A 25,898-nucleotide genomic window follows, 5' to 3' on the forward strand; every position below is an offset into this window, starting at 1 on the left:
TGCCATCATCCCAGCTGTGGCAGGAAGGTGTGGCCAGGGCTGCCTGTTCCACAGAGCAGGCAAGAGCCCTAACCTCCTGGGCAGGGGTGCAACTGCCCAAACTATGGCAGCAGACTCAGGTATCCCTGAACTCTTGGGGGCCTGGGAAGGCCCCCCTGCCCTCACAAGCTTAGAAGTGCCTGCTCCCACTGCTTGGCTTCTCCCTGCTGTTGGCTCCTGCTCCAATATTGGAGCAAAGTTAGGCTGAGCCTTGGCGTCATGAGCAGTGGGAAGCAGAGTCCCAGGTGGGTCTCTGGTAAGGTCCCTCTGTCAGGTCAGGGAGGGCCTGAAGGCTGGGGCCCGGGCTGCCAGTTCCACTGACTGGAGTGGACACTGGTGCCTTTTCCAGGCCTGCCCATGACCACCCATGGGCCAACCAGTGTGCACTTCCTCCCCTCTGAGGCCCATAAATAGCTGGGCTCAGCCAGAGCTGAGCAGATGATGGGATGACCAGGAGCAGAGAGGAGCTACCGTCTCTGCTAATTACCCTCTCTGCTAATAGCTTCAGAGACCTGCAGAGACTGCCGAATGACCTGCCTGCAGAGAAGAGCAGACCTCAGGATGACCAGTGAGCAGAGAGGAGCTACCCTCTCCAGGGCCTCCTCTCTGCTGAGAGCTGAACACTTGACAGACGACCTGCCCGCACACAGAGGGGAGCTACCCACTGTCTGTCTCCTTCTGAGCAGTTCTAGCACTAAATAAATCTCCTCTTCTTCTTCCTCACCCTTCATTTGTCTGCATACGTCATTCTTCCTGGACGCAGGACAAGAAATCGGGCAAAGGCCCCACTGGCAACAGAGGTTTACAGGGGAAGAATATCAACACCCAAAAGATCCTATAACACAAGGAGAAGTATGAAAAGAAAAAATCTCTGCTGCTAAAAGATTCCCTGAAAATTACTAGGGTGTTTCTAAACCCCTACATCAACCCTTTGTAGGGTTTTAGTCCAGAGGAGCCACAGGAGTCTGAATTCTCTTTTCTCCTTTTCTCTGTTCTAGAATCAGGTCTTCTACTCCCAATTCCTGTTAGGCATACTTCCTATGTGCTATTTCTTTTGCCTTTATCCTATGTACTTCTTATTCTGGCATTATCAACCTTTTCCTTCCTTCAGACCACTAAGGATAATCTTAAAGGTTACGGAGTACAGACAGGCTTTATAAAGGGAATGAAACACATATCTATTTAGTATTTTCAAAATAATGCATATTATCCCTACACCATTTGATATATAATGATTATATTGCCTTATTATATTTAATATATTGATGTTATATAATACAACATATTTGTATATGTATATATTATTATAATGCAATATATTATTATATTTGTGGACACATCCTATTGGTAGATTTTAGGCCTCTAGGCTTTAATTCTCAACTTTCTTTCCCCCTATTGCAGTGAGAGACACACATTCTTATCAAGGACAGGGAGTCTCTATGGCAATGATTTCAATGAGTGTGTGTGAGTGTGTGTGTGTGTGTGTGTGTGTATGTGTGTGTGTTGGAGGGTTATATCAGAGTGTGGAAGGTTCAGGAGGTCCTTGAATAAGGCCATTTCATTATACCATTAATGAGAAAAAAACCTGATTCTCAGCCAGGACCACTATCTGTGTGGAGTTTGCACATTCTCCCCATGTCTGTGTGGGTTTTCTCCAGGGACTCTGCTTTCCTCCCACATCCCAAAGATGGGCATGTTAAGAGAACAGGTTTGGAAATGAATGAATGAATACCAATTATTGTTAAATAAAAATTCCAAAAGCATACAATAATAATACAAATGCACAAGATTAAATGATTCAGTACAAAAGCACTCAGTGAGCCCGCCATATTTGTAATTGTTTGTTTTTGAACTTTGTGGTGGTAAGAGGTGCGCCTCACAATTTTTGCTTTGCAAACACTTCCTCCTTGATTGAACTCACCACTACTATGGCTACAATTACTCACGCCTGTAATCCCAGCACTTAGGGAGGCCAAGGTGGGCAGATCACTTGAGCTCAGGAGTTCGAGACCAGCCTGGCCAACATGGTGAAACCCCGTCTCTACTAAAAATACAAAAACTAGCCAGGCATGGTGGCAGGTGCCTGTAATCCCAGCTACTCGGGAGGCTGAGGCAGGAGAATCGCTTGAACCTGGGAGGTGGAGGTTGTCGTGACCCATGATCTCGCCACTGCACTCTAGCCTGGGTGACAGAGCGAGACCCTGTCTCAAAAAAAAAAAAAATTTACTCAATATTCCAACTCCCATCTTTCTACCAACATTGATAATTGAAACAATATTGTTAGTATATTTTAAAGCATCCACTTTCAATATTCTCTTTTTGGTACTCATTTTGTAATAAGAGGGCGTTAGCACTGTTACCCTTCCCTTCATCTCCTTTCTGCCTTTCACCTCCCAACTTCCATCAGTAGTTCTTTTATCTTTATGTTGTCAAAATGTAATAACATTTGCTTTTTGTTCTGTAGTCATGCTTTAAGTACAGGTCTATTCTAAAATTAAAAATCAAAAATATAGTTTACTGCAAATTTATTGCAACAAGGTATATACTCTTTAATATAAAGACAAGACACAAGTTAGGATTTTATTTCCATCTCTGCTGTTTCAATGTCATGATCACTATTCACACTCAAAACAAAACATTTTTCTGTCAAAATCAAATGAATACTCCTTTCCCATACTCCACTAATCCTTTAAAATCATGCACCACTTTTGTGTCTTTCGTATTTAGATCACTAGAATGTTTTATTTTTCCTTTAGTTTCTGAGTGACTTTTTTGGTGGTGATGGTAGTGGTGATCATGGTGGTTGTTGGGAAAAGTAATATTTGTCTCCGTCATTTACCTAATGTGCTTCTATTTCCAATTCTATTGCTTGGAATCCATTTTGTTCTTATTCTTGAAGACCAGTTCTAACCTGGACAAACTGCTAGCCCAACAACTAGGAGACTAGAAAATCTTTCAATTGAATCCCTGAGAACTTTTTCCATTTCTTGTACTCTACAGTGGTTTTTTTTTAATTTATTTTTTGTCTCATGCTACTGCATCTACAGCTTTTTGCTTCATATTTATCTTTGTTTTGTAGGAATATATTCTGAAATTATTTCCTTAAAAAGGATGCAAGGAAGATAAACATTTTCAGTGCTTTCATTTTTGAAATGGGAATCTGATGAACAGTTGGCTAGTATATAATTCTAGGTTCAAAATAATTTTTCCTCAGAACTTTGTATAATACCTGAAACTCTAAAAGATTTGTATAAATTCAGTGTTTAATGCCAAAATTATTCGGTTTTTCACTATCATTGTTTTAAACTAATTTGCAAGTGCAGGCTTTATATTACTTTTAGCTTTCTTGTTTTTATGTTCTCCGAGTCTCTGTCAAATAGTTAATGATATATAAATATATGACTACTTAAATACCTATTGGGAAATTCTCATCAAAGGAATATGTATGGCACAACTGGAGAGACCTTATTGTAAGTCCATATTCTAATTTTTTCAACAAAATTCAGGATTTTTTCCTATGTTCTTTTTGTGAATCTTGTCTTCCTAACTAGAGATTATAAGCTTCTTTTAATCTCATTTTAAACTCCTCATTTCTCTCCCCATTACTCCCAGCTTAAAATGGTATAAGGTACAGAGAATATATTCAAGACCTAGTTAAGAGAGATTTGGTCAGCAATGCTTTTAACTCTTTGTGAATTATATCTTGAATCTAGTATATGCTTATTTATAATTGTAACAAGTTTTTGCAATGACTCATTCCTTCATTACATTTAATCTACAAATGTTTATTGAGCACCTACTATAGGCCAAGCACTATTCTATGTGTTGGGATGTTGTCAGTGAACAAAATAAAAATCCCTACCTCCAGGAAGCTTCCGTCCGTCAAGTAGTAGAGAAAAAGAAGGAAGGCAATAAACAATGAAATAAAGAATGAAGAAGTGTGAAGTGTGGGGAGTTGGGGCACACTATTGTATTAAATAGAGTGGTCAAGGTAGGCCTCACTGAGAGAGTGAAATTTAGCAAAAACCTGAAGGAGGTAAGGGACTTAAACAAGTGATTAGCTGTAGGAAAGCATTCCTTACAGAGAGAATAGCTAGAAGTGTAATGTTCAGTGGCCACTAGCCACCACATGTGGCTACTGAGCATTTGAAATGTGACTTGGGGCCCGGTGCGGTGGCTCACGCCTGTAATTCCAGCACTTTGGGAGGCCGAGGCAGGCGGATCACAAGGTCAGGAGATCGAGACCATCCTGGCTAACACGGTGAAACCCCATCTCTACTAAAAATACAAAAAATTAGCTGGGCATGGTGGCAGGCGCCTGTAGTCCCAGCTACTCGGGAGGCTGAGGCAGGAGAATGGCGTGAACCCAGGAGGCGGAGCTTGCCGTGAGCCGAGATAGCGCCACTGCACTCCAGACTGGGCAACAGAGCGAGACTCTGTCTCAAAAAAAAAAAAAAAAAAAAAAGAAATGTGACTTGGTTTATAAACATGAATTTTTCATTGTATTTAATTTAAATTTAAAATCTGATAATTCATTTATGGGAAAAATTTTAAGTATATTTGAAACAACTCAGGCATGTAAATCTATATTTCAACTATAAATTTTATAAAGTGTAAATACAGATCAAGTATTTCTAACAGAAATTTAGTATCCAAATGAGAAATGCTACTGTCTGTGTAAAATATTCACAGGATTTCAAACACATAGTATTAAAAAAATGGTGAAATATCCCAATAATATTTATTTGGTTAAATAAGTTATTAAAATGATTTTCACTTTCTTCTTTTTGTCTTTTGATACGGAGCTACTAGAAAACTTAAAACTACGTATGTGGCTCACATTTTATTGCTTTTGGACAACACTGAGCTAGAATACAGACCCTGCCTATCATGCCTGAGGAAAACCAGGATGGCTCAGAGGTGACTGGGGCTGAGTAGGTTAAGTATAGAAAATAAAGTCAGAGAGGTAAAGGGTCCATGCCATGTAAGTCTTCATATCCCTTTAAATTTTATCTATGATAATAACAATGACTGAAATTACAAGGTTAAAGGTAGAATTGACATCTGCAACCACTATCTTTGCTGTGGAAATTTCTAGGAAACCATTTGGCTCTATTAACTGTGCCTCTATCATGTTGACGTACTGTAACATGGTACAGGTATGATGGTGGTTAGAAAGGGATTACAGTTAAGCCTCATTAAAGTCCTGGCAGTGGCCGGGCGCGGTGGCTCACGCTTGTAATCCCAGCACTTTGGAAGGCCGAGGCGGGCAGATCACGAGGTCAGGAGATCGAGACCATGGTGAAACCCCGTCTCTACTAAAAATACAAAAAATTAGCCGGGCGTGGTGGTGGGCGCCTGTAGTCCCAGCTACTCGGAGAGGCTGAGGCAGGAGAATGGCGTGAACCCGGGAGGCGGAGCTTGCAGTGAGCCGAGATTGCGCCACTGCACTCCAGCCTGGGCGACAGAGCAAGACTCCGTCTCAAAAAAAAAAAAAAAAAAAAAAAAAAGTCCTGGCAGTGAGCAGGACTGAATGGTCTTCAAACAGTAGACCCACCGAATTCTCATGATATCAGGCCTAGAGAGACTCTAGTAGTGTCAAGCCAGATCCAGCCCAGTATTCCTTCTTTCATTTATTCTCCATACTCCTCTTGCCCATTGTCTTTTTCCATTCAAGATCGCTTCTCCTCAAATATTTTAATCTGCATTTTTCTCCACATAAAAATCTACATTGATTAATTAACATAGATTTAAGAAGAAGAAAAGAGTTTAAATGGGATGGAAAATGATCTACTGCCATTCATTTATCAGCTGTAAGATGTCCAAAATGACCAAAACAGGACCTTCTGAATCGAGGACATAAAATACAGGTACACAGGATCTGATTTACCGATTGGAAAGGCCTTGTGGAAGTTATTCCTTCCTCAGTAGGAGGGAAAAAAAGAAAGAAAAATTTTTACTTTTAGCCCTGTATATTTCCTTTTTAAAATGCAGGAAGGGGCACTATTAAGTAGGTGAGCATTTTACATAACATGAAGAATAAAGCAAAATTGTCCCTGGGCATGACTAATGTTGTAATCAAGAGTTTAGTTATTCATAAGGAACAGAGCTGCCTAACCAGGAACTTTTCTACTAGGCTGTGACATGAGCAAAAAATACTTTTGTGTTAAGCCACTGATATTTCAGCATTTTTGTGTTATAGCAGCTAGCACTATCATAACTAACAGGTTTTTTTTGAGGTTTAAAAGTTTATTTTACAACCATGTAATTGTACAAATGATATAAACAGAAGTCAGGTAAGATTATTAGCACATATATAGTAATAAAGCATAAACTATTACAGAAAATTTGATACAAAATTGTACCTAAGTACTTATAAAGGCAATTAAGCTTCCCCAGTCTATGGGAATATAAAAGTTGCCACCAATTAATTTACATCACTAAAAAGGAAAACCATTATTTATGCTTTCACAAAAGCAATACCCTTACAAGTAAAAACAATCTCTGCTTGATATTAGTAATTTGAAAAACCTAGCACATCTACAACTATTGTTTAATCAAAACTTTTCATTGACTCAATGCATCACTTAAATGCAAGTGTAAATTAACCTTGAATGGCAAACATGTTTACCCTGTGCTAATGAAACTATGAAACAGTTCCTGCTCTCAAGTTCACAGACAAGTCAATCAATGACTGACGACAGAACAGACTGGTGGGTGTTACAAAAAAAGACCTGCCCAGGGGACCACTAGTAGTGGAGGAAGAACATCTGGGTCTCACTCACTGGGTACTTAGTGCTTTCACTTTTGTCTGTAAACCAGGGGACGATTACATTAATATTATAAGAATACACTGCTACTGGGAAAAGCATTCATTCAACAGATGCCCACTACATACTCTGTACCAGGTATTGTGTTAAGGGCTGAAACAGGGAAGGACAAGTCACATCCTACTGGGGCTCGCAGTGTGGGCAGGTGCTGAGCTAATGCACAAGCACAAGGGCTGGGTACTGCCAGATATATATCATCACTCCGGAGCAAGGGCCTGTCTCTCTGAATGAATAATCTCCGGCATGGTAAAAGAGTTAACTGTATTTCAAAAGGTGAAACAAAACTTTTTTTGCTTTGTTATGCATGTTTCAAATTGATCATTGGTTCAGGCCTGGAGTATGCATCAGAATTATCTGTGAAGCTCAGTAAAAGTGCTGATGCCAGAGCCTACTCAAAGCTTACTGCTTCAGAACCACTGGGGACCTGGCAGTTCTGATGTGCACACCTAGTCAAGAATCCTTTAACGGCTGATACAGCAATCTTGAAACCACTGTCAATGCAAAAGTGGATGCTCCTCATTAATAAGAACTCAAAAAATAAAGTACAGCTAGTATAGGACTTGTTTTTGTGCCTATAAAACCCATCCAAGTGTTAGAAAGCTACTTTCTAACTATAAAGTTCTATCCTAAGAGACTTGCAGTCAAAACACCGAGCCAAAAAAAAAAAAAAGGCACCACAGCAGTGCTGACTTCAATGTGCAAAGGCCTGTTATGTGCTGATATTGTAAGCAATCTGTGTGCATGTGTACATACGCATCTGTTCTCAGGGGAAGGAAAGCTGTTAAAGCCAATTAAGGTTATGAATTCTTGCTACTACTTTAATATTAAAGTTTTAAATGAAAATTTATTGAACACTATTACAAATGTGGCAAACTGACATAGCTGGTTTACTGCACAAACTTTAATGTCAAAGGAACTAGATCAGAGCCCCAGTCTCACTTATTGGACCTATAACATTGTGCAGGGCGCTTAACTTATCTGGGCCACAGTTCCTGCACCTCAGGAAAATGGAAGTAACTGCTTCATTTGCAGAGCTATTAAATGAAAGAAATGAGAAAACTATAAACCAACATCAAAGCCTGAATTATTGCTTAGTATTTATTTTAAAGTCTAGTACAATTGCAATGTTTTTAATTAAAGAACTCATTGATAGGTGAATTTTTACAATGTATCTAGAAGCAGCATTTAACATTAAAAACTTAATTTTTGAAAGACTACACAACCAGGCAGGGCACGGTGGCTCACGCCTGCAGTCTTAACACTTTGGGAGGCCAAGATGGGAGGATCATCCAAGGCCGGGAGGATCACCCAAGGCCAGGAGTTTGAGACCAGCCTGGTCAACACCGCGAGACCCCAACTAATTTTTTTTTTTTTGAGACAGAGTTTCACTCATTGCCCAGGCTGGAGTGCAATGGTGTGATCTTAGCTCACTGCAACCTCCACCTCCCGGGTTCGAATGATTCTCCTGTTGCAGCCTCCCGAAGTAGCTGGAATTACAGACTCCCGCCACCATGCCTAGCTAATTTTTTTGTATTTTTAGTAGAGACGGGGTTTTACCATGTTGGCCAGGCTGGTCTCAAACTCCTGACCTCAGGTGACCCACCCACCTCGCCGTCCCAAAGTGCTGGGATCACAGGCGTGAGCCACCACGCCTGGCCAACGCCATCTATTAGAAAAAGAAAGAAAAAGAGTACACAACCACAAAGCACTGGGCCAAATGCATTGTTTCCATGTTTGCAAGGATTTACCATCGAAATATTAGGTTGGTGCAAAAGTTAATTTCCGGACTGCGAATTTTAAATCATTGTAACTAGGCTCAAACATATTTTATTAATCAAAACAGGAACCATTACAATCAACACATTTTTGCCAATGAGAAATAAGTTTATTTATTCCTGTAGCATAAAAATCCGTGCTTCAGGATTCGACGAACTCTTGGAAAGCATTTTCTGCATCCTGCTGAAGCGTTTTCCCTGCAAAAAGTTGTCAAGATGCTAGAAGTGGTAGTCAGTTGGTGAGAGGTCAGGTGAACATGGTGGATGAGGCAAAACTTTGAAGCCCAATTCCTTCAACTTTTGAAGCGTTGGTTGTGCGACATGCAGTCAGGTGTTGCCGTGCAGAAGAATTGGGCCCTTTCTGTTGACCAATGCTGGCTGCAGGTGTTGCACTTTTCAGTGCATCTTACCAATTTGCTGAGCATACCTCAGATGTAATGGTTTTGCCAGGATTCAGAAAACTGTAGTGGATCAGACCAGCAGCAGACCATCAAACAGTGACCGTGACCTTTTTTTGGTGCAAGTTTGGCTTTGGGAACTGCTTTGGAGCTGCTTCTTGGTCCAACCACTGAGCTGGTTGTCACATAAAATCCACTTTTCATTGCACGTCACAATCCAATTGAGAAATGGTTTGCTGTTGTTGCGTAGGATAAAAGACTGCATTTCAAAACAATAGTTTTGATTTTAGCTCAGTTCATGAGGCACCTGCTTATCAAACTTTTTCACCTTTCCAGTTTGCTTCAAATGCTGAAGGACCCTAATGACGTAGAATAGTAAACGCTGAATTCTTCTGTAATTTTTCATGTAGTTCAATGATTGCTCTCAATTGGTCGTTGTCAACTTCCCATGGCCCGCCATCACATTCCTCATCTTCAAGGCTCTCTTCTCCTTTGCAAAACTTCTTAAGCCACCACTGCACTGTATGTTTGTTAGCAGTTCCTGGGCCAAATGTGTTACTGATGTTTTGAGTTGTCTCCGCTGCTTTATGACCCATTTTGAACTCAAATAAGAAAATTGCTCCAATTTGTTTTTTGTCTAACATTATTAGACAAAAAGCAAAGTCCAATACAACCCCCACTTCCGACCTACAGACGCTCTGCTGAGTGGCTGGGCGAATCCGTCATGCCAGTCAGGGCCCGGCTTCTTTTGTCAACAGACACTTTGCGACCCTTCCAGAAGCCTCGGCTAAGCGGAAGGCCAAGGCGGAGGCCGACACTGCAAGGACGGTCCCCAACCAGCCGCGAGGAGCTCATGGTTCCCCCAAGTCACACAGTTTTAATGGCATTCTTGTGATAGCTCACAATTATTTATGTTATTATTTTTCTTTTTCTTTGAGACAGAGTCTTGCTCTGTCATCCAGGCTGGAGTGCAGTGGCACGATCTCAGCTCACTGCAACCTCCGCCTCCTGGGTTCAAGCAATTCTCATGCCTCAGCTTCCCAAGTAGCCCAGCTAATTTTTGTATTTTTAGTAAAGACTGGGTTTTGCCATATTGGCCAGTTGGTCTTGAGCGCCTGACAAGTGATCCGCCTGCCTCAGCCTCTCAAAGTGCTGGGATTACAGGCATGAGCCACCACGCCAGCCTATCTTATTATTTTTCTGTCTCCACCATCCATCCTTCTTTTCCTCAAAAGTAAACCTTTACCTTTCATTTCCTTCATTATCTACCTCCTCATCTTTGTGAGTTTGTCTCTCTTTCTACTTTGTCTCCACTAAGGCTACCAATTTATTTATCTTCTGTCCTTAAGAACTGCAAAGATTCTTCCCTAATAGGCTTCCTCCAACTAAATGGAAACAAAAACTTGTTCCTTGCCTCTTCTTAATTGTCATTTCCATTCATTTTCAAACATGTGACCTAACATGCCATAGCAGGGACTCTGGATATAGGTGATGTTTAAATCTCTGCAAAATGGTGGATCATTTTTAAATGCTTACCAATAATGATAATTTATAACAACTAATAGCTAGTCTTTATTAACTACTTAATTACACACAAGGCACTGTGCATTTTTTTTATTTTATTATTATACTTTAGGTTTTAGCGTACATGTGCACAATGTGCAGGTTTGTTACATATGTATCCATGTGCCATGTTATTTTGCTGCACCCATTAACTCGTCATTTAGCATTAGGTATATCTCCTAATACTGTCCCTCCCCCCTCCCCCCACCCCACAACAGTCCCCGGAGTGTGATGTTCCCCTTCCTGTGTCCATGTGTTCTCGTTGTTCAATTCCCACCTACGAGTGAGAACATGCGGTGTTTGGTTTTTTGTCCTTGCGATAGTTTACTGAGAATGATGTTTTCCAGTTTCAACCATGTCCCTACAAAGGACATGAACTCATCATTTTTTATGGCTGCATAGTATTCCATGGTGTATATGTGCCACATTTTCTTAATCCAGTCTATCGTTGTTGGACATTTGAGTTGGTTCCAACTCTTTGCTATTGTGAATAGTGCCACAATAAACATACGTGTGCATGTGTCTTTATAGCAGCATGATTTATAGTCCTTTGGGTATATGCCCAGTAATGGGATGGCTGGGTCAAATGGTATTTCTAGTTCTAGATCCCTGAGGAATTGCCACACTGACTTCCACAATGGTTGAACTAGTTTACAGTCCCACCAACAGTGTAAAAGTGTTCCTATTTCTCCACATCCTGTCCAGCACCTGTTGTTTCCTGACTTTTTAATGATGGCCATTCTAACTGGTGTGAGATGGTATCTCACTGTGGTTTTGATTTGCATTTCTCTGATGGCCAGTGATGATGAGCATTTTTTCATGTATTTTTTGGCTGCATAAATGTCTTCTTTTGAGAAGTGTCTGTTCATGTCCTTTGCCCACTTTTTCATGGGGTTGTTTGTTTTTTTCTTGTAAATTTGTTTGAGTTCATTGTAGATTCTGGATATTAGCCCTTTGTCAGATGAGTAGGCTGCAGGCACTGCACATTTTATATTGATTAAACTGTATAGTTCTCATAATAAACCTAAAAAAATAGTTAACTTTTTTCCCAAGGTTGGAAACCCCCATGAAGTAACTATCATTAGAACATAAGTCAAATTTAAAAGAAAACTAAAGATACTTAATGCTTTTTAATGTAAGCTTACTCTCTCTGGAACAGGAGATCTTAGCTTTTTAAAAATAGGAAGCAAAACTAAAACGGGTAATCCCTCTTGCAGATAAGAACAGTGGATGATTACATGAGTAGGTCTGGTAGCTTTCTTACATGAGACCATCATCCATAATGACTTTCTCTTCTGAAGTAACTCTTTAGTGAGTTCCTGTCTACTCCTACTCCAAATACCAAACTCAAATGCTCTCTTCTTAGCATTTACATAAAACTAACAAAAGGCTACCCTCAAACTATTCCAGAAACATTGCCATCTAAAATTGTCCTTTAGGGAAACAGACTCTAGAAATTCGTGTAGAAATCCACTTCAGTGGTTCACAATCCTTATCCTTTGGCATTCTTCTCATTTACTCTTTAAACCAACATTTACTGAGCCCCTAACTAAAGTGACAATTCAGTTGAAGACTGAAGAAGTAGGAGTTAGGGAAACAAAGAAAGGAGGGCCTTCCAGTCAGATAAAAAAGTATGTACAAGGCACTGATGGCATACATAGCACATGTTCAAGAAAATGCAAGCCATTTAATACAGCTGGACAGCATGATATGTTTTATGGAACACAAAGAGTTAAAAAGTTGGGGAGGAAAGAGGAATCAGATCATAAAGAGCCTTGTGTGTAATGCTTAGAAATTGGAACTTTACTGAAATGGCAATGGGAAACCATGAAGTAGAGGAGAAACATAATCTAATTGAAAAGGTCACTTTCATAGAACAGAAGAATAAATTACCAAGACATTTTAACAAGAGGCAGGAAGATGTGTTGGGAGATTACCTGAGAAATCCAAGTGAGAAGTGGTGGGAGCTTGACCTAAATCAGTGGTAATAAACTCCAAATCAAAATGATTTGGTATCAATTATATAGGGTAGGGATGTGTAGAGAAATAGTGTATTTTGAGAAAAGGAGTTTAAACTGCCCCCCAGATTTCTGGCTAAGGAGTCTGAATGGTTAGGAGCAACATCAAGATAAAAAATGTGAGCAGGTTTTAGGGAAAAGAGTTTTATCTCAATGTAATGAGTATGAGGTCCCAGCCAGTAGAGAAGCTATCCAATAGGCAACTGACTATAGTTCAGAGAAAGATCTGAGATAGTCATTTAAATTTGAGAGTCATTAGCTGCAATAGTTTGTTACTGTTGCTGTGGCAAACTATCATGACTTAGTGGCTTAAAATAATACACATTTCTTATCTTAAAGTTCCTAGATCAGAAGCCTAACATAGATCTCTGTAGGCTAAAATCAAAGTGTTGGCAGGGCTAAGTTACTTTCTGAGGGTCTAAAAGAGAATCAATTTCTTTGCTCATTCAGGTTGTTAGTAGAATGCAGTTCCTTGAAGACTTAAGATTGAGACCTGTGCTTCCTTGTTGGCTGTCAGCTGAGGGCTATTCACAGACTCCAGAGGCCACCCACATTCCTTGGTTTATGGTCCTCTTTCTCCATCTTCAAAGCCAATAACAGCAAGTGGAATCTCTCTCATAATCAAATACCTCCTGCCTCTTCCACTGCGTCTGTCTGACTGCTCTGTCTTCCTCTTCCACTTTTAAGTGCCCATGTTATTACAGTGGGTCCACCCAATGTATATATGTATTTTGAGGTCCATAACTATAAGTCCATGTAGGGACCAGCCCCACAGGGTTGGCGGGTCTCTCCCCGTGTGCAGATACGAGAGAGTGTAAAAATAAAGACACCAGACAAAGAGATAAAAGAAAAGACAGCTGGGCCCGGGGGACCACTACCACCAATGCACGGAGACCGGTAGTGGCCCCGAATGTCTGGCTGCGCTGTTATTTATTGTATACAAAGCAAAAGGGGCAGGGTAAAGAGTGTGAGTCATCTCCAATGATAGGTAAGGTCACGTGGGTCACGTGTCCACTGGACAGGGGGCCCTTCCCTGCCTGGCAGCCGAGGCAGAGAGAGAGAGGAGACAAAGAGAAAGACAGCTTGCACCATTATTTCTGCATATCAGAGACTATTAGTACTTTCACTCATTTACTACTGCTATCTAGAAGGCAGAGCCAGTTGTACAGGATGGAACATGAAGGTGGACTAGGAGCATGACCACTGAAACACAGCATCACGGGGAGACGGTTAGGCCTCTGGATAACTGCGGGCAAGCCTGACTGATGTCAGGCCCTCCACAAGAGGTGGAGGAGCAGAGTCTTCTCTAAATTCCCCCGGGGAAAAGGAGACTCCCTTTCCCGGTCTGCTAAGTAGTGGGTGTTGTTCCTTGACACTTTTTGCTACCACTAGACCACGGTCCGCCTGGCAACGGGCGTCTTCTCAGATGCTGGCGTTACCACTAGACCAAGGAGCCCTTCTGGTGGCCCTGTCTGGGCATAACAGAAGGCTCACACTCTTGTCTTCTGGTCACACCTCACTATGTCCCCTCAGCTCGTATCTCTGTATGGCCTGGTTTTTCCTAGGTTATGATTATAGAGCGAGGATTATTATAATATTGGAATAAAGAGTAATTGCTACAAACTAATGATTAATGATATTCATATATAATCATATCTAAGATCTATATCTGGTATAACTATTCTTGTTTTATATTTTATTTTACTGGAGCAGCTCGTGTCCTCTGTCTCTTGCCTCGGCGCCTGGGTGGCTTGCTGCCCAAAGTCCAGTGTTCCTTTTGCCATGTAATATAACATTCACAGATTCCAGGAATTAGGGCATGGAAATCTTTGGGGAATAATTATTCTGGCTACCATGTTAGCCAATAGGTGTGTAGGCTTACAGATAGAGAGCATAATACCCTAGAGAACACTAGCATTTAGGTGCAGAGAGAGACAAGATTTCAAGAAGGAGATTGAGAAGGAGAATAAGAAGCCTCAAGAAAAGAGATTTTCATGAGAGAGAAAACAGTTGATTGTCACAGGCCAAAAGAAATCAAACTGATTTGAAATAAAAAGGGTTCTTTGGTCTTGGTTATATATTACCAATGTACTTATGATATCAGTAACTTAATCAGTAACTTATGACTCCACAATATTCTACAACAGCATTATGTTCCAAAATAGAAAAATATCTGACATCAGTAGGTTAAGAAGAAGACAGGACAAATGCTTGAATTTGGGGTATCTTATATGTTAATTAGACTTTATAAACCAGGAACTATGGAAATGAGTTTTTTAAGACCTGACTCCATGCAAGGCAACACGATGAGATGGAAGATAAATCAGACAAGGTTCCTTGCCCTGGAGGGACCTCTCAGGTTGAACAATCACCCTCACCATTTAACATCTATAGGAAAGTAGGTTCTCATTTCCTAACCAGTGACTCACAAACAGATTTCTTCCATATAAACCCACAACATCCTCTTTGCTAATTCTATGTGTTAGTGTTACATATCTAACTTATATTTGGCCAGTGGTTTATTCTGTATTCTTCATCTCTGTCAGACATGTACAAACTTGATAGTTCTCCAACTTGTGTTTATAAAGTTTGCCTGCTTTTTCTCTTAAGTAAATCCTCCTGTGCTTAATGCTACTAAACTTTACTAATTCATTTCTCTAAATTGTCAGAGTCACTTGTTACTTTAATTTAGTTGTCCATACAAATTGGGATTGCTTGAATATGTAATGAGAGTACTGAAAGGACATTTCTTTTTCCTTTAAGCTACCTACAAGGAGAAAAATTAGTTGAGAACATATTTAAGCAAAAAGCCACTTAATTAGTTTTTTTTTTAGTTAAAGAAAGAAGAAAGGTTCAATTCACAGCCTTTTAAATGCAAGACCAAGAAATAAACTTTTAAAAATAAATTTTACAGATTTTTTAAAAAATTCAATTCCATATTATAGTCAATTAAAAAGTAAGGATCAAGAAAAGGACTGGAGATGCAAATAAAGCTTAGGGAAAAAAAAAAAGAAAAAAAAAAACAATAGAAAATAATGAGAAGACAGCAAGAAAACAAAATTGATCTTTGGACCTTCCAAAGCAAATATCTGCTATTAGATTCTTCCCTTGCCCCACCAACCCAAAGGCAACCAAAAAGTCTGTTAAATTAAGTTTAGCCTAAAGCTGTCTCTTTACATATTTTAAGTTCGGTCTAAAGGTTTCTCCATACGTTGTGAACTATAACCTAAAGGTTTCTCCATACACAGTGAACTGTAACCTAACTGGATGTGTAAACAGACTGTAATCTACTCTTGTGCCAATCGCCAAGTTTCAGCCAATCAAGGGCAGCCAACTGTTCAAACTATGCTCAGGTAAGGCAAACTTCAAGCTGTAATCAATCCAGCTGTTTCCGTACCTCACTTCCATTTTCTCTACATCACTTTCCTTTTTCTATCCATAATCTTCTTTCACCACACAGCAGCTCTGGAGCCTCTCTATTCTGGTTCAGGGGCTACCCAATTCACAAATCATTCTTTGCTCAATTAAGCTCTGCTAAATTTAATTCGTCTAAGGTTTTTCTTTTAACAAGCCACAATTCCTGCTGTTTACAAATTTTAATTCAATGCACAGAAAAAAAAAATACCCTAACTATGGAATGAAAGACAAGCTGCTTCTGCAGCAAAGACTACAGGCTTGTTGTGTTTGTGTGTATGTGTATAAATAGATAGGAAATTCCTGTTACTTTTCTCACCTCTTAAATATTGGTTTTCTTTTATCTTTTTGGCCTAAGAAACAGAAAGATAGAAATGAATATATCTAAACATATGAATCAGCAGTGATTGTTTCCTAGAATTATGAAGCTTACTGAGTCAGTAACTGTCAATATATGCATTTTATCAACTCTCTGTTTAACTCAAAGTCAGTCTTCCTTTACAGCAACCAGTACCTTGTGAAACTTTACACCTCTGGCAATTTAAGGAAGCTCAGTCTCTACATTAGGTACACTAATCAGATCAAACTCAAGCAATTCATTCAGACTGTCAAAGGTCTAATGTATAGTAATTCACGTCGTACTCTTTCTTCAATTTTAAAGACTACAAAGTCATTGTTACAATAGCTGACAGTTTTTGAGTTAAAAAAATGTAATTTCAATAGTAAAATGAAGAAGGCATTCATACTAACCAAAGTATTCATGAGAGCAACTGCAGAATTTGGTTAAATTCCAAATGAAGTTTGAGTCTACTTAATCATATTGTACTTAATCATAACACAGTAGTTATGAGCAATTAGCACTTTACTCACAGACTTTGACCAACTCAGATGGGATTCCCTAGTTTCCAACACAGTTGCCATCTACAATTGTTAGCATGCCATGAGAAGATTCTGAAGAGAGACTAAAACATGGCCATAGCATAGCTTTGAATATTACAAATAAAAACCAAAGTGAGTTGCTTTCCTATCAATGTTTGAAAGTAAATTCTTCTTTGAAGGATTAAAAGAAAAGCCAAAAAACTTGTAACAGAGATTGCTTCAGAGAAGAGTATAACTGAATCTTTTTAAACTATGTGCATATATAGCACATTGAAAGCCAGTATGCTGTAATTGATTTCTGGATCCAAAGTGCCTCAGTTCAAATCCCAACTCAGCCACTTTCTAGCTATGTGACCAATTCACAGTCATGTGACACTGGACATGCTTCTTACCTCTCTGTATCTAGGTCTCCTCATATGTCAAATGGGGATAATAGCAGTTCCCCTCACAGGGCTGTTGAAAAGAACCAGAATTAATAGATGCAGAGTATATGTGGCAAATAGGAAGCACTACGTAAGTGTTAGATAGCATTATTTTTTAACTTTTTATTTTGAGTTAATATTAGATTTACAGAAGATAGTACAGAGAGTACCCTTATTTCCTTCACTCCTCTTCCCCTAATGTTAACATCTTTTATGACCACAGTACAATCATCTAGAACAGGAAATGAGCATTGGTACTTGGAAGCAATTGGAACATTGGAATATTGTTAACTAAACTTCTGACCTTCTTTTAACTTCACCAATTTTGCCACTAATATCCTTTTTCTAGGTTCCTATCAGAACCCACATTGCATTTAGTTATTTCTCCTAAGTCTCCTCCAACCTGTAAGGTATTTCCTAGTAGATGGCAAATGTAATAAAATAATCAAGGTAAACATCACTAATAATAACACATATCAATATTATGAACCCTGATACAACATGCTGAAAAGAAAACATAATTTTGTAGTTTTCATGCCAAAAATACAAAACCTCATGCCAATTATGAGAAAATATCAGATAAGACAAACTGAGGGATATTTGATAAAATAACTAATCAATACTCTTCAAAAGTGTCACTATTATTTTTTAAACTTTTTAAAGAATAGTAAATAATCTTAATGAATACGTGTAAGCCATGATAAACTACTAAAGTATGGCTAACTCTTCTTTAATTCTAATTTACAGGTGATTCCCCTCTTATTAGTGGAACCTAATTTGAAAGTTCATTTGATAACCCACTGTTTTCTACCAAGATTTTTCTCATGATTCTTACAATCTGTATTTCAAGTTCATTATGAGGAAACTATTTTAGCAGGCTAGCCTAGAAATCTGATCTAGTATGTACGTTTTTCCCAGGGAGAAAGGTATTCTAAATGTCAGTGTGAGATGTCAGGAATACATTTCTTTCTCCTCCTCAGCCTGATGGGCAACAGGAACTTTGCGCCTTTCCTGGTCTCTTCACACACACCATCCACCCCCAACCCATCCTCCCATTACTCTGGTGCTATTAAACTATAATGCTGGTTCTTGGCAATTTCCAGGCCTGCTGCCCCCTTACTCTAAACCTGCAACTCTTTTTCTCTTCCCCTAACCCTTGATTCCTGGCTTTTAAGACCTATTTTTGGAGTCCTTAGTTTTAGAATATGTTCAAAGGCCTCTCTGGCTTTCCAGACTCAGTTTCAGGCTCTGCATATTCATCAGATTTTGGGAAGACCTCACAGGTAGAGGTAAAAAGTCTCTCTCCACCAGTTTCACCCTTAGAAGCTTGATCTACTAACTGGGCTAATCCCTGGCATCCTTCCAAAAATGTAAACTCAAACTTCAAGGGTTCTGGAAGGAAAGGGACCTAGAATGAGCAGAGAGATAACACCTAGGGTTACTGGGACTCTAAGAAATAATTTAGAACAAAAGCTAAAGAAGGAGAAAGGTAGTGGGGTAGAGGGGTGGCACTGAGGGAGCAGCACTGTCACTGAAGTCTTAAAGTAGTTTCGCTGCCTCCTTCTCTATCCTTTCCTGTTTCCTCTGGAAGGTCACAAGACCTTCATCTGGTATAAATCCTTAGGGACAGGAGTTGACCTGCTGGCTACCTATTGCATTGACATCAGTTACTGCCTCAGATCAGAGATTCTGTTCATCACAGCTAAATGCAGAAAAGAACACAGGCTTTTCCCTTTTTACCCAGTCCCTGGAATAAACATTGGCTGTTCTGAAATTTTCTAAGGGTTACTACTACAAATCACAATGGGGAAGTAGAAGGTAAACTTTACCAACAACATGCAAGTTTTAACAAGTCTCACAATAATCATTCTCCTGTTATTCAATGAAATGTAAATTAAATGGGGCTCTAGACACCTTCTCTAGCTTTCTGAATTGCTTTCTCACCAGGACCCTCAGATTTTATTTATCCCAAATTGTTCCACATTTAGTCTTCTGCTCTAATCTTCTTTTGCATTTTCTATTTTCCAGGGAGGCTTGGGTCTAGGAATTACAATGTCAGACCTTTGAGATGCCTTTCACTCCCGTTTCATCCCACAAAGGAATTCTTGTGTTTTTCATTGCTGCTGTCCCCCTGACCCCGCTTCTTAACTAAATGTGTTAAGTGATTTGGGGAAGTTATATAACCTCTTAAAGGCCCATTTTCTTCTTCTCTAAATTGCCACTAATGTCCTTTTTACAGTGCCCTTTCTTACAGAATTATTGTGAGGACTAGTGAGACACTATGTACATTACGTGCCACATGGGAGACATTAAACAAATGATGGCAATTATTCTGGTCTCCATCACTCATCCAGTTACCACCACATACCCAGCCACCAACTGCACAAATACAAGGTGAGAGGTAGACACTCAGAGCTGAAGAGTGAGCCACATTTCTCTGACCACACCTTTTACTGCTCATACTGAAAGTAAGAACACAGAAGTAAGAAACACAGAAAGTAAGCTAGGTTGTAGATTCAAAGGTGAAACCAGGATGTTAGGAAAGTCTTAGAAAAATGACAAGAGGCCAGGCATTGTGGCTCACACCTGTAATCTCAGCACTTTGAGAGGCCAAGGGGGGAGACTTGCTTGAGGCCAGGAGTTTGAGTCCCGCCTGAGCAACATAACAAGACTTTCTCTAATAAAAGAAAGAAAACAAGAAAATTGACAGAAATGTTTTATTGGCTTTTCATTACAAGGAAAACAGCATTCAGCACAATGTGCAAAATTTTAGAAAACATAGCCTAAATATTTATTTATTTATTTTGAGACAGGGTTTCACTCTGTAGCCTAGGCTGGAGTGCAGTGGATGATCATAGCTCATTGCAGCCTTGATCTCCTGGGCTCAAGTGATCCTCCAGCCTCAGCCTCCCAAATAGCTGGGATTACAGGTGCACACCAGCACAACCAGCTGATTTTTCAAATTTTTAGTAGAGATGGGGTCTCACTATGTTGCTTAGGCTGGTCTCGAACTTCCAAGCTCAAGTGATCCTCCTGTTTCAGCTTCCCAAAGTGTTGGGATTGCAGGCATGAGCAACTAAGCCCAGCCTAAATATTTAAAAAGTATTATTTTTGCTTTGAATCCAAAAGAAAGTAATTTAAGTATCAAGATTATATAAGAAATAAAATAGCTAGAACAAAAAACATCTTTCCTGTCCTATTTTTTTTTATATTCACATTCTCAACTATATCTATTTAAAACATTAAGTTTAATAACACTTAGTTCAAACTGGCAAATGATGTGTCCTGAAATACTCCTTATAAATGGTCATTTTACTATATTCTATTTTTTTAAAAATACAAATAAATCCAATGAAGCTTCATACCTTGCAGACATAACTCTTCTAACATTCATATGCAGGGGTCAACTCTCCAAGCAAGATCCTTTGTGCATTTATTCTCTTTCCAACTAGCCCTGAAATAAGATTGACCAGATCTATTTTCTCCTCTCCTCCAGCTTCTCTGAGTAGCAGCGGCAATAAACCAATAATGGTAAGTGAAGCTACTATTTCTCTCTTCTTACTGAATCAAGCTTCCTTCAGTTCCTTGTAAAGTTGCTCATTGCTAATCTCTCACATGTTTCTATCCCCTAACAATAGGCATGTTGTTTCCCAACTTGGAAAATTAACATGAACGTCTACGTTGACCTGGCAGTTGTCGAGTGCAGTCATTTTCCAGGCAGCCAACTGAAGGCCATGCACAGAGCTGCCTTTGTTGTGAGAAACACAATTTCTCTCAAGTTTATGGTGATGCTGAAGTTGTTTTGTACAACCCACTGTTCCTGGCTCAAATACATGCAAATGACAGCAAACATTCTGACAGAGGTATAGAGCACATGGAAAAGAGGGTTAGTGTATTCAGTGAGCTGGCAGAACTTGATCATTTCTACTTCTGTGTTCTAAATTTTAACATATGCAACTTTGAGCCGGGCGCGGTGGCTCACGCTTGTAATCCCAGCACTTTGGGAGGCCGAGGCGGGCGGATCACGAGGTCAGGAGATCGAGACCATCCTGGCTAACACGGTGAAACCCTGTCTCTACTAAAAATACAAAAAAAAATTGGCCGGGCGTGGTGGCGGGCGCCTGTAGTCCCAGCTACTCGGAGAGGCCGCGGCAGGAGAATGGTGTGAACCCGGGAGGCGGAGCTTGCAGGGAGCCGAGATTGCGCCACTGCACTCTAGCCTGGGCGACAGAGCGAGACTCCGTCTCAAAAAAAAAAAAAAAATGCGACTTTGAATTTTACCTACAATTTTAAAGGAAAGTAATTGGTTTTAAACCCACATTCTTTTTTTCTTCTGAATTACGGTAGAAATAAATCAAGTAGCTTTTCTTTGACAACTGTTAATTATATCCCAATAAAATTAACTTGGCAGTAGACTTGGCAAAAAGTAATATTCCAAGGCAATTAAATTTGATTATAGATAAAACAAACAATATTTATATACTGTGCTTTGCCAGGTTGAAAAAAGAGACAAATAATAGCTGTTTTTTTAAATAACTCTTCTACCAAAAAGGTAGAGAAACACTGTTTTCGTTTCAGAAGAGGAATGGTAGATCAAACTCTTAATTAATTTATAAGAAAATGACGGAGCTGTAGTTAATAAATCAGGTATAGCTTAAATGTTTCAAGAAGACTCCTCCTGTGCAATAAATTTAATTAAGCCAATGAGAAACGATCCAATTCCAGTAATAAGATAGAGATAACCTGTATGTGATCAGCATGAACAGGCATAGTTAAAAAACAAAGTAAATTGAACTACCAGTAACTGTTTTTCAAATCCTTAATCACTGGAAACTAAAGCTTATTTCTTCTTTTTGTGCTCAAATTTCAGGGAACAAATAACTGCCTTTCCTTTAAAGTCAGAAATTTGGTACACACCAGCTGGGTGCAGGGGCTCATGCCTATAATCCCAGCATTTTGGGAGGCTGAGGCAGGTGGATGGCTTAAGACCAGGAGTTTGAGACCAGCCTTGCCAACACGGTGAAACCCCGTCTCTACTAAAAATACAAAAATTAGGCCGGGCGCGGTGGCTCACGCTTGTAATCCCAGCACTTTGGGAGGCTGAGGCGGGCGGATCACAAGGTCAGGAGATCGAGACCACAGTGAAACCCCGTCTCTACTAAAAAAATACAAAAAATTAGCCGGGCGTGGTGGCGGGCTCCTGTAGTCCCAGCTACTCGGAGAGGCTGAGGCAGGAGAATGGCGTGAACCCGGGACGCGGAGCTTGCAGTGAGCCGAGATTGCACCACTGCACTCCAGCCTGGGCGAAAAAGCAAGACTCTGTCTCAAAAAAAAAAAAAAAAAAAAAAAAAAAAAAAAAAAAAAAAAAAAAAAAAAAAAAAAAAAAATTAGCCTGGTGCGGTGGCACAGGCCTGTAATCCTAGCAACTTGGGAGGCTGAGGCACGAGAATTGCTTGAATCTGGAAGGCAGGGGTTGCAGCAAGCCAAGATCGTGCCCCTGCACTCCAGCCTGGGTGACAGAGCAAGACTCTGTCTTAAAAAAAAAAAAAAAAAAAGAAATTGTGTACACGCATGTTCTCACTTATAAGTGGGAGCTAAATAATGTATACACGTAGACATACAGTATGGAATGATAGACAGCGGAGACTTGGAAGGGTTGGGGGTGGTGGATGATGAGAAACTATTTAATGGGTACAATGTACATTATTCTGGTGATGGATACACTAAAAGCCCTAATTTCACCACTATGCAATATATCCATGTAATAAAATTATATTTGTATCCCCCAAATTTATACTGACAAGGAAAGGAAAGGTAGATGGCTACCAGTGGCTCTCTCAAGCATGAGAAGGTCTGTATGGTGATAGGGTAGTCACTGAAAACTGGCCCTTTTTTTGTGCATGCACTTGAGACTGCAATGTTTGGGGTAGCACATATCAAGGATGAAGCCGTCCTTATAAAATGTGAGCACTGGTATATCTCATTCTCAAATACCAGACTACATTAGCAGAATACAACCTTTGGAAATCTCTTCTTACGTCGAAGTCCCAGAAAGAGATAAAGCATATTGGCCAGGCAGGTCTCGAAATCCTGACTTCAGGTGATCTGCCCACCTCAGCCTCCCAAAGTGCTGGGATTACAGACGTGAGCATGGCAAAACCCCATGTCTAATAAAAATACAAAAAAAATTAGCTGGGCGTGGTGGCAGGTGCCCATAATCCCAGCTACTCGGCAGGCTGAGGCTGGAGAAAGGCTCGAACTCAGGAGGCGGAGGTTGCAGTGAGCTGAGATTGCGCCATTGCACTCCACTCCGGCCCAGACAGCAAGAGCGAAACTCTGTCTCAAAAAAAAAAAAAAAAAAAAAAAGAGAGAGAGAGAGATACAACATAAACTCAGAAACATCCTTATTTAAAATTCATTGTCAGCCAGGTACAGTGGCTTATGCCAGTAATCCCAGCACTTTGGGAGGCTGAGGTGGGAGGACCACTGGGGCCCAGGAATTCGAGACCAGCCTGAGCAACATGGCGAAACCCCATCTCTACCAAAAATACAAAAACATTAGCTGACTGTGGATGTGTGTGCCCATAGTCCCAGCTACTCAGGAGGCTGAGGTGGGAAGATGGTTTGTGCCTGGGAGGCAGATGCTGCAGTCAGCCGAGATCGCGCCATTGCACTCCAGCCTGGGCGATAGAGCAGGTCTAAAACAAACAAACAAACAAAAAATTCATCGTCACTTTGGAACTCTTTTCAATGGCATTAAAACATGCACTATTCCTCAACGTCTTAATGACTTTAATGTTATTTATACAATTTACTCCAAGTTTTGAGGAAAAAAATTGAGCCTTACCCAGTGCCTAATGGCTACCTTGAATATAGCCTCTAGAATCTGTCTCATTTCTGGGATGGGTATTTTAAAAATATTATAAGAAACTCACAGTAGTATTCTATTAAGAGCTCTTAAAAAAAAAAAAATCCACCGGCAGCTCCCTAAAGTCATTGGCATGCCTAAATCCCTGTATAAAAGAGCATCAGGTACTATACTACTGTACTTTTAAAGAGTTTAGGGTTCTATATTAATCTGTTCAGTCTATCTATATTATTTCAGGTGTCTATTACATGCCTGGCAACCTCTTCCCTAGGAGTGAGTCATCTGCCTTCTAACACTCAAAACAGCATTCTTTTAAGTCATACTCATTTATAATAAATGGAAACATTAGTTTCCATTTCTAACCCACTTTTCACTAACTTAACTGAACAAAATATCCTTGATACTACCTTTTTTCTTTTGTCAGGCAATATATTAATCAGAGACCTGGTGAATGGTGAGTTGGAAATTATTTTTAAATAGCTTACATTAATCTCTTCTAACTTGGAAACATTTTAAAATTCTACATTAATTGGCTAACTTAGCAGCATTAATAAAATTTCAGATGAATCACAGATTACAGATTTTTTAAGCTGAAAGGGTGATTACTTATGGAAACTAGATTCCATCATTTCCTGGGATGCTCCTATGTCTTTAAATTAAAAGCGAAACTTATTTAAGTGGGTGAACCTGGGAAAATAAAATAAAATAGTCCAATTCTAGAAACAATAAAAAAGGCCAACACTACTAAGAACACAGAGAATGTATCTGATCTTTTTTGCATTTAATCAAAGAAAAAGAGCAATGAGATATAATGACTTAGAGAAAGAAGAAAACAACTAGGGAAATTTACAGAAGTTTGACAGTTATCTCTCTGCCTCTCCAACCTCAGCTTTAGTTTAAAATAAGTATGGAGTCAGTATATGATACATGCCAAATGAATAACTAGACCTTCACTGTCCAATATGGTAGCCACTAAACACATGTTATTATCAAGCATTTGAAATGTAGCTAGTTCAATTTGAAGACTTAGTAATAAAAGGTAAAATATTTCATTTAATATTTTTAGATCCACATCAATTACACATTGAAATGATAATATATTTTCATGCTTAATTAAAGAAAATATATTTAAATTAATTTCATGTTTCTTTTTACGTTCTAAATGTGGCTATTGGAATATTCAAAATCATACCCATGCCTTGCATTGTATTTCTACTGGATAACGTTGGAAAAGATAGTAAGTTCTACAAAGTATAAAGGACAAGAAGATACCACGATATAATGAAAAAGGCTTCATGAAGATATCAAGACTTAAAGGAAGGAAAGGATTCAAAAGAGGGGAGGAAAGTGCATTTTCATGCTAGAAAAACCATATTATACAAATATAAAAAATAGGGATCTCTCAGGCTCACCAGATGAGGGGATGCTGTGAAAGAAGGTAATCTTCCTCATGTGATGTCAGAGAGTATAGAGCCAGAACAAGTCACAATGCTGAAGACACGTCTGATCCCACACATCTACAAAGCCAGCAGAAATCAGGCAGACTAACTTCTACAATAAGGCAGAAAGTTTGAAATTTGCAATACACGGAAAGGACTTGGTGAGTTTTGTTCACTGTTCTATCTCTAATACCCAAAAGAGTGCCAGACATGTGACAGACATCTAAAATAAACATTTGCTGAATGAATGAGT

General features: G+C 39.5%; 1 protein-coding gene across 11 annotated transcripts in view; it reads right to left on the minus strand.

Annotated features, from left to right (window-relative positions):
* Nucleotides 1-25,898, minus strand: part of ART3 (ADP-ribosyltransferase 3 (inactive)) — a 134,810-nt gene that overhangs the window by 59,225 nt on the left and 49,687 nt on the right. The window contains exon 1 of one of the 11 annotated variants that reach the window (XM_055297279.2): nt 20,704-20,963. The exons of the other annotated variants lie outside the window; for them this stretch is intronic. The gene's annotated coding sequence lies outside the window, so the exon portion shown is untranslated. Of the gene's footprint in view, nt 1-20,703; nt 20,964-25,898 lie in introns of those variants that run through there. 11 annotated transcript variants of the gene reach the window in all.

This window comes from Symphalangus syndactylus, chromosome 10, assembly GCF_028878055.3.
Source record: "Symphalangus syndactylus isolate Jambi chromosome 10, NHGRI_mSymSyn1-v2.1_pri, whole genome shotgun sequence".
Lineage (NCBI taxonomy): Eukaryota > Metazoa > Chordata > Mammalia > Primates > Hylobatidae > Symphalangus > Symphalangus syndactylus.